We start from the raw sequence: 8,313 nt of genomic DNA on the forward strand, positions 1-8,313 counted from the left end.
GTGAGTGCTGGGATTGTGTGCTGGGAGAGTGTGATGGGCGTGTGTGCTGGGAGAGAGTGCTGGGAGTGTGTGCTGGGAGTGTGTGCTGGGTGTGTGTGCTGGGTGTGTGTGCTGGGAGAGAGTGCTAGGAGTGTGTGCTGGGAGTGTGTGCTGGGCGTGTGTGCTGATTGTGAGCTGCGAAGTTGGATTGAGCGTTTGATGTTTGAAAAATGATGTGGGTGAAGAGTGCATGTTCCCTTTAAAAGATGATGTGCTTTTCTAGGTTTGCAGGTTTAAAGCCCGTGTGTACTGATAGACAGAGTTCGCAAGATGGAAGCATTTGTGTTGACGGCTGGATGGTGAGATACAAACCAGCAGCATTTTTACCGTGACAGGACGCTGCTGAATTTATTCAATTATTTTAAACCAGAACCCCAACTAACTTTAAGTCTGATCGTTTCGACTACCTGGGACCAATCCCGCTGTAAGAAATTTTGCAGGTCATCAAGGCTCTATTGAATTTAGCCGATTATCTTAAACCTAGCCCTAGATACCGGAACAGAACTAAATTTAATTCTGATCGGCTAATCCTATTGTCAGAAATTAGTAGGTCATCAAGAGTCTAAAAGAAGAGGCCAGTTCGAAATTTATTGAGAATGACCTGCCTTCCGATGTCCCTCACAGATATCTCTAAGCTCTTCGCGTAAACCCCTAAATAAAAGTAGGATGTTCTTAGCTAATGTTCCCGACGCCAGGATTTGACAGGGAAAGGTGTTCGGGAAACAGTGGAGAGTGCAAAGCACATTCTGGAAGTCTAATCCGAGCTGTAATTTACAGACACTATGTTTTAATGTATGTTTCCTCATTAATTTGGTTTGTATAAGCGGGACCTGTGTTTATTGGAACAGCGTGCCATTAGACTATAGTTTTATTTGGCAACACTTAGTAGTTAAGGAGGAACTGTTTAGTTTGTCAGTAGTGCCATTAATTTGTTAATCGTTACACATTTAAATTGTTACTTGTTCCTTATAAAGTGAGTGTCTGGAATTTCTTTCATTTAACCAGACCTTTGTAGCAGATTTTGGGTGAGAGAGACAGGCTATGCCGCTGGGACAGGTATGGTGAGGGTTGGAAGATCTGGGTCGGGGCTGTGCAGTGGAAAGGAGAATTGGACTCTCTTACGTTACCTCCTGTTTCTTCCCTTAATCTAAGTTAACGTGAACGCTGCCATGTGTATACAGCGAAGGTGCACACTTTTCATCATATTTTTAGATTGAATACACTTGATAATAAACTGTTCAATTCACACTTCCTTTGACAGATTGAGGCAAGGTGAGCCTCAAGTCTAGGAAGGGTCTAGGCCCAAAACGTCAGCTTTCCTGCTCTTAAGATGTTACTTGTGTTCATCCAGCTCCAGACCTTGTTATCCCAGGATCTGGCCTATTTGTGTACGGGATCTGAATAGATTTGGACGGATTTGAGGTATGAAAGTTCTCAGCAGGTTTAAGTAGAATTGGGGACTCACAGCCTCGATCTCTAAATAAAACAGAAGTGAGAAGTGGAAAATGTGTTTCATCTTGGCTATTTTTGTGGCCAGTTAAATCGAAAGTGAGGGAAATGGATCTCAGCATTGCTGAAGACGTTCTGGGCTTTGGGGAGACTTCCTCAATTTGCCAAAAGTTTAGACAGACGGAGGATGTTTTGACTTGGCAAACAGGCTGGTTTTATCTAGGGATAAAGCTGAACGTACGAAGGAGTTGGTGAAGTATTTAGGTCCATCAGAAAAATAGTCAAGTGAAGTCCGAAAAAAAATTGAATTGAGAATCAGACAGCTGGAGTTGTAAGATTGAGCCAGGGTTGAGGAGCACGAATAATGTTGGAAAACATGAAGTTGGAACTTGAAACAGAGAGACTTCGAGTGGCTGGAGCGAAAGTACAAGATAGAAGTGAGCATCAGTAAACTCATTCGTGGCCAACAGCCTGGTAGGTAGATGTACCGAGATATTCAAACATCTTTTATCATCGAATTTTGTTCAAAGGCTTTTCCATTTCTTTTGAGGAAATTGGCCAAGCAGATGAACTGGCCAGGAGCTGTGTTAATTCAGACCAAGTGGGTAGGCACAGAGATAACAAGGTGTGGAGCTGGATGAACACAGCAGGACAAGCAGCATCTCAGGAGCACAAAAGCTGAGGCTTCGGGCCTAGACCCTTCATCAGAGAAGCTGAGGTCGAGAGAGATGCCTGGGGGTGGTGTCCAGGAGGAGTGAGGTTGAGGGAGGGTAGGAGGCCTGGGGGTGGTGTCCAGGAGGAGTGAGGTCCGGGGAGGGTAGGAGGCCTGGGGGTGGTGTCCAGGAGGAGTGAGGTTGGGGGAGGGTAGGAGGCCTGGGGGTGGTGTCCAGGAGGAGTGAGGTCCGGGGAGGGTAGGAGGCCTGGGGGTGGTGTCCAGGAGGAGTGAGGTTGAGGGAGGGTAGGAGGCCTGCGGGTGGTGTCCAGGAGGAGTGAGGTCCGGGGAGGGTAGGAGGCCTGGGGGTGGTGTCCAGGAGAAGTGAGGTCCGGGGAGGGTAGGAGGCCTGGGGGTGGTGTCCAGGAGGAGTGAGGTCCGGGGAGGGTAGGAGGCCTGGGGATGGTGTCCAGGAGGAGTGAGGTTGAGGGAGGGTAGGAGGCCTGCGGGTGGTGTCCAGGAGGAGTGAGGTCGGGGGAGGGTAGGAGGCCTGGGGGTGGTGTCCAGGAGGAGTGAGGTCGGGGGAGGGTAGGAGGCCTGGGGATGGTGTCCAGGAGGAGTGAGGTCCGGGGAGGGTAGGAGGCCTGGGGGTGGTGTCCAGGAGGAGTGAGGTCGGGGGAGGGTAGGAGGCCTGGGGGTGGTGTCCAGGAGGAGTGAGGTCTGGGGAGGGTAGGAGGCCTGGGGGTGGTGTCCAGGAGGAGTGAGGTCCGGGGAGGGTAGGAGGCCTGGGGGTGGTGTCCAGGAGGAGTGAGGTCCGGGGAGGGTAGGAGGCCTGGGGGTGGTGTCCAGGAGGAGTGAGGTCCGGGGAGGGTAGGAGGCCTGGGGGTGGTGTCCAGGAGGAGTGAGGTCCGGGGAGGGTAGGAGGCCTGGGGGTGGTGTCCAGGAGGAGCCTCTCTGATGAAGGGTCTAGGCCCGAAACGTCTGCTTTTGTGCTCCTGAGATGCTGCTTGGCCTGCTGTGTTCATCCAGCTCCACACTTTGTTATCTTGGATTCTCCAGAATGTTGTTGCCTTACGGATAAAAATCTAAGGATGGGAATGGAGAGTGAGGCAGGCTGGTGCAGAAGGGGAAGTGGGTGGAAGTTCACCAGGTTGTGTTGCTGGTAGCGCACATGCAGTGGGTGTTATGGATGGCAGGAGGTCAACGAGGAGTGAGGAATACATGGGCCAAGATACAGAAGCATTACATAAAAATGTGGTTGAATTTTGTCAGCTGGCAGGAAAGTCACAAGGAGTAATCAGAGCCGTGCCTTCGATGCCAATTTCCACATTTGCAGGACCTTTTGACGCGGGCTATGATTGATTGTCCCCAAACCCAAAAGGTGGGAACCAGTTTTTGCGAACCATAATGGGTGTATCTGCAAGATTTCCAGGGGCTATTCCATTATGGAATGTCAACTTTCTTGCTTTCTTTATCTGTTATGGTCCACCCAAGGAGATTCGGTTAGACCAAAGGCCCAGGTTTACTGCCAAATTATTTATGGAGGTCACAGGTAGTTTGGGCATCTATCACTTTAAAATCAAATGCGTTCCATCCTGAATCCCTGGGAGCATTGGGTAGGTGGCATCAGACCCTAAAATCCATGCTGAGGAGCTTATTGGCAGGATCACCCAAATTATTGGGATGAAGGTATCCCATTTATATTTATGTGGCTTCCTCTACATTGGGGAAACCAAGTGGAGGCTTGGGGACCACTTTGCAGAACACCTACGCTCGGTTCGCAATAAATAACTTCCGCTCCCATTCCTCAGACGACATGTCCATCCTGGGCCTCCTGCAGTGCCACAATGATGCCACCCGAAGGTTGCAGGAACAGCAACTCATATTCCGCTTGGGAACCCTGCAGCCTAATGGTATCAATGTGGACTTCACAAGCTTCAAAATCTCCCCTTCCCCCACCGCATCCCAAAACCAGCCCAGCTCATCCCCGCCTCCCTAACCTGTCCTTCCTCTCACCTATCCCCTCCACCCACCCCAAGCCGCACCTCCATTTCCTACCTACTAACCTCATCCCGCCCCCTTGACCTGTCCGTCCTCCCCGGACTGACCTATCCCCTCCCCACCTCCCCAACTACACTCACCTCCACAGGCTCCATCCCTGCCTCTTTGACCTGTCTGTCTCCTCTCCACCTATCTTCTCCTCTATCCATCTTCTATCCACCTCCCCCCCTCCCTATTTATTTCAGAACCCCCTTCCCCTCCCCCTTTTCTGAAGAAGGGTCTAGGCCCAAAATGTCAGCTTTCCTGCTCCTCTGATGCTGCTTGGCCTGCTGTGTTCATCCAGCTCTACACTGCGTTATCTCGTTTATATTGTTTGCTGTTAGAGATGCCCCGAATGAATCAACTCAGTTCATTCCGCTTGATATTTGGACACACAGTAAGAGGGTTCTTAAAATGAAGGAAAAGTTGGTGCGCGCACAGCTAGAGACCTCACAGTTGGATTATGTACCTGAGGCGAGGCAAAGGTTAGACAGAGTCAGCGAATTAGCTAGTCAACATTTGAAGATGGTATAGCATCTAAAGGAGCACAAAGCCGGTAAGAAATCCAAAATTCATACATTTGCCCTTGGGAACAAAGTATTATTGAGAAGAAGTCAAATCAGGTGAACTGGATTAGATTGGATTCCCTACAGTGTGGAAACAGGCCCTTCAGCCCAACAAGCCCACACTGCCCCTTGGAGCATCCCACCCAGACCCATCCCCCTATAACCCTCACACTCCTGAACACTACGGGCAATTTAGCATGGCCGATCCACCTAGTCTGCATATCTTTGGACAGTGGGAAGAAACCGGAGCACCCGGAGGAAACTCACGCAGACACGGGGAGAATGTGCAAACTCCACACAGACAGTCGCCTGAGGCTGGAATCGAACCCGGGTCCCTGGTGCTGTGAGGCTGCAGTGCTAATCACTGAGCCACTGTGCCGCCCCTGAAATTAGCTGGTAGAAATGTCAGATAAGGAAAAACATCTACCTGGTAAGTCATGTGAGCATGCTGAAAACTTACCGCGACCGGGAAAGACAACCAGGGTATCAGGGACCGCCACTTGGAGCGAGGAATCAACTCGAGATGATTTGGATTTGGATGTGCCTCGGAAGAATTTAATAAGGAAGTCCGTAAAGAACGGTTGAGGCTAATAAGCGATCTGTCTCAGTCACAGAAGACTGAACTGAAAGGGCTGATGCAGCACATTTGTGGGAATAGAATGGGGTGGCTAGGAAGGGTTTAAAGGTATAGGGGCCAAACGGGACTGGATTAATTTAGGGCATCTGGTCAGCGAGTTGGGCCGAATGGTCTGTTTCGGCGCTTGTTGTATGTCTCGATGACTCTAAGTTACACCTGGTAGCCAGGGCTAGATGCAGACATAACCCCCTTGGTGGGTCAGTGATCCATGCCCCGACCACTGTCTGAGTGAAGAACCTACCTCTGACATCTCCCCGATATCTACCTCCACTCACTTTAAAACTATGCCCCCTCAAATTAGCTCCCTCCACCCTAGGAAAAAGTCTCTGGCTGTCTATCTATACCTCCGATCATTTTGTACACCTCTATCAAGTCACCACTCATCCTTCACCATTCTGAAGAGAAAAGCCCGAGCTCTCTCGGCCTTTCCCCATAGGACCTTCCCTCCATTCCAGGCAACATCCTGGTAAATCTCCTCTGCACCTTTTCCAATGCTTCCACATCTTTCCTGTAATGAGGTGACCAGGACTGGACACAATACTCCAGATGTGGCCGAACCAAGGTTTTGTTTAACTGGAGCTTAACTTCACGGCTCTTAAACTCGATGCCTCTATTAATGAAAGCTAACATACCATATGCCTTCATAACAACTCTATCCACCTGGGTGGCAGCTTTCAGGGAACTGTGGACATGAACTCCAAGATCCCTCTGCTCCTCCACACTGCCAAGAATCTTTCCATTAACCCTGTATTCTGCTTTCAAGTTTGTTCTTCCAGAATGAATCACCAAGGTTCCCTCACTCGACCACATCTTCTCTGCCTGCTCGGGAAAAACATATCGAGGACACACAGTATGTATTCCTTAAACAATCTAAACATTTCAATAGTGCCCTTCCCTGACAGCATTTGTTCCCATTTTATGTTACCCACTTCTTGTCTAACAGAATTGTAATTACCCTTCCCCGAATTATAAACCTTACCCTGCTCTATGTGCCTATTCTTTCCCATGACGATTGCAAAAGTAACAGAGTTATGATCGCTACTGCCAAAATGCTCCCCTACCAACAGGTCTAACACTTGGCGCGGTTCATTGCCAAGCACCAAAAACAAAGTGGCCTCTCCTCGAGTTGGTCTATCTACGTACAGTGTCAGGAATCCTTCCTGAATGCACTGGACAAAATCCACTCCATCTTAACTATTACAACTAAAAAGTTTCCACTCAATATTTGGAAGGTTGAAGTCACCCATGACTGCAACCCTGTGACTACTGCACATTTCCAGTATCTGCCCCCCAATCCGATCCTCACTTCTCTGCAACTATGAGGGTGTCTGTAAAAAAACCCCAACAAAGTGACTGCTCCTTTCTTGTTCTGGACCTCAACCCAAACTGACTCTGTAGATATATCATTCTCGAACTGCCTTTTAGTAGCTGCTATACCAGCCTTGACTAGCAATACCACTCCCCCGCCTCGTTTTCCACCCTCCCTATTTCTTTTAAAGCATCTAAATCCTGGAACTTCCAACAACCACTCCTCTCCCTGAGTTACCCAAGTGTTTGTAATGGCCACAACATCATAGTTCCAAGTACCGACCCATGCTCTAAGCCCATCCAATCATCAGCGAACATCCCCACTTCTGACCTTGTGATGGAGGGAAGGTCATTGATGAAGCAGCTGAAGATGGACACCCCTGAGGAACTCCTGCAGAGATGTCCTGGAGCTGAGATGACTGACCATCAATAACCACGAGCATCTTCCTGTGTCAGGTATGACTCTCACCCCTGGAGAGTTTGTCCCCAGTCACACAAACTTCAAAGAATTATGTACCTGAGCCCCTCGGCCCCTCTGTTCTACCACACTAATGATTCTCGTTAATTCCAGTTTTGCTAGGGTTCCTTAACACTATGCTCGGTCGAATGCAGTCTTGATATCAAGGGTTGTGACTCTCACCTCACCTCTGAAATTCAGCTCTTTTGTCCATGTTTGAACCAAGACTATACGAGGTCAGGAGCTGAGTGGCCCTGGTGGAACCCAAACTGGGTGTCACTAAGCAGGTTATTTCTGAGCGGGAGCTGCTTGATAGTGCTGTTAGTGACACTTTCCATCACTTTACTGATGATCGAGAGGAGATTGATGAGGCAGTAATTGGCCAGGTTGGATTTGTCCTGCTTTTTGTGCACAGGACATACTTGGGCAATTTTCCACATCGCCGTGTAGATAACAGTGTTGTAACTGCACTGGAACAGCACAGGGGCTAGGCGAGCAGCAAGTTCTGGAGCACAAGTCTTCAGTACTGTTGCCAGAACGTTGTCAGGGCTTGTAGACTTTGCAGTATCCAGAGTCTCCAACTGTTTCTTGATATCACATCAAGTGAATCAAATTGGCTGAGGACTGGTATCTGTAATGCTGGGGACCACAAGACGAGATAGATCATCCTCTCGGCACTTCTGGCTGAAGACCATTGCAAATGCTTCAGCATTACCTTTGGCACTGAGGTGCTGGGCTCTTCCACCATTGAGGATGAGGATATTTGTGAAACCTCCTCCTCCAGACAATTGTTTAATTGTCCGTCATCATTCACGACTGGATACGGCAGGACTGCAGAGCTTAGATCGGATCCACTGGTTGTGGGATTGCTTAGCTCTGCCTATCGCTTACTGCTTTCGCTGTCTGGCATGCAGGTAGTCCTGTTTGGTGGCTTCACCAGGTTGATACCCCATCTTCAGGTAAGCCGGGTGCTGCTCCTGGCATGTATTTCTGCACTCTCCATTCAACCAGAGTTGATCCCCTGGCCTGATGGTAATGGTTGAGTGGGCGGTATGCCAAGCCATGAGGCTAGAGATTGTGCTGGAGTACAATCCTGCTGCTGTCGATGGCCCACAGCACCTCATGGATGCCCAGTCTTCAACTGCTAGATCTGTGCGAAGCCTGT

The 8,313-nt window shown here is 49.3% G+C and overlaps 1 protein-coding gene across 1 annotated transcript in view; it reads left to right on the plus strand.

Annotated features, from left to right (window-relative positions):
* The first annotated feature begins 1,925 nt into the window (after positions 1 to 1,925).
* Positions 1,926 to 8,313, plus strand: part of LOC132207453 (uncharacterized) — a 47,193-nt gene continuing 40,805 nt past the window's right edge. Inside the window, exon 1 of the mRNA XM_059642989.1 lies at positions 1,926 to 1,962. The gene's annotated coding sequence lies outside the window, so the exon portion shown is untranslated. The remainder of the gene's footprint in view (positions 1,963 to 8,313) is intronic.

The sequence above is a fragment of the Stegostoma tigrinum genome, chromosome 47, assembly GCF_030684315.1.
Source record: "Stegostoma tigrinum isolate sSteTig4 chromosome 47, sSteTig4.hap1, whole genome shotgun sequence".
NCBI lineage: Eukaryota > Metazoa > Chordata > Chondrichthyes > Orectolobiformes > Stegostomatidae > Stegostoma > Stegostoma tigrinum.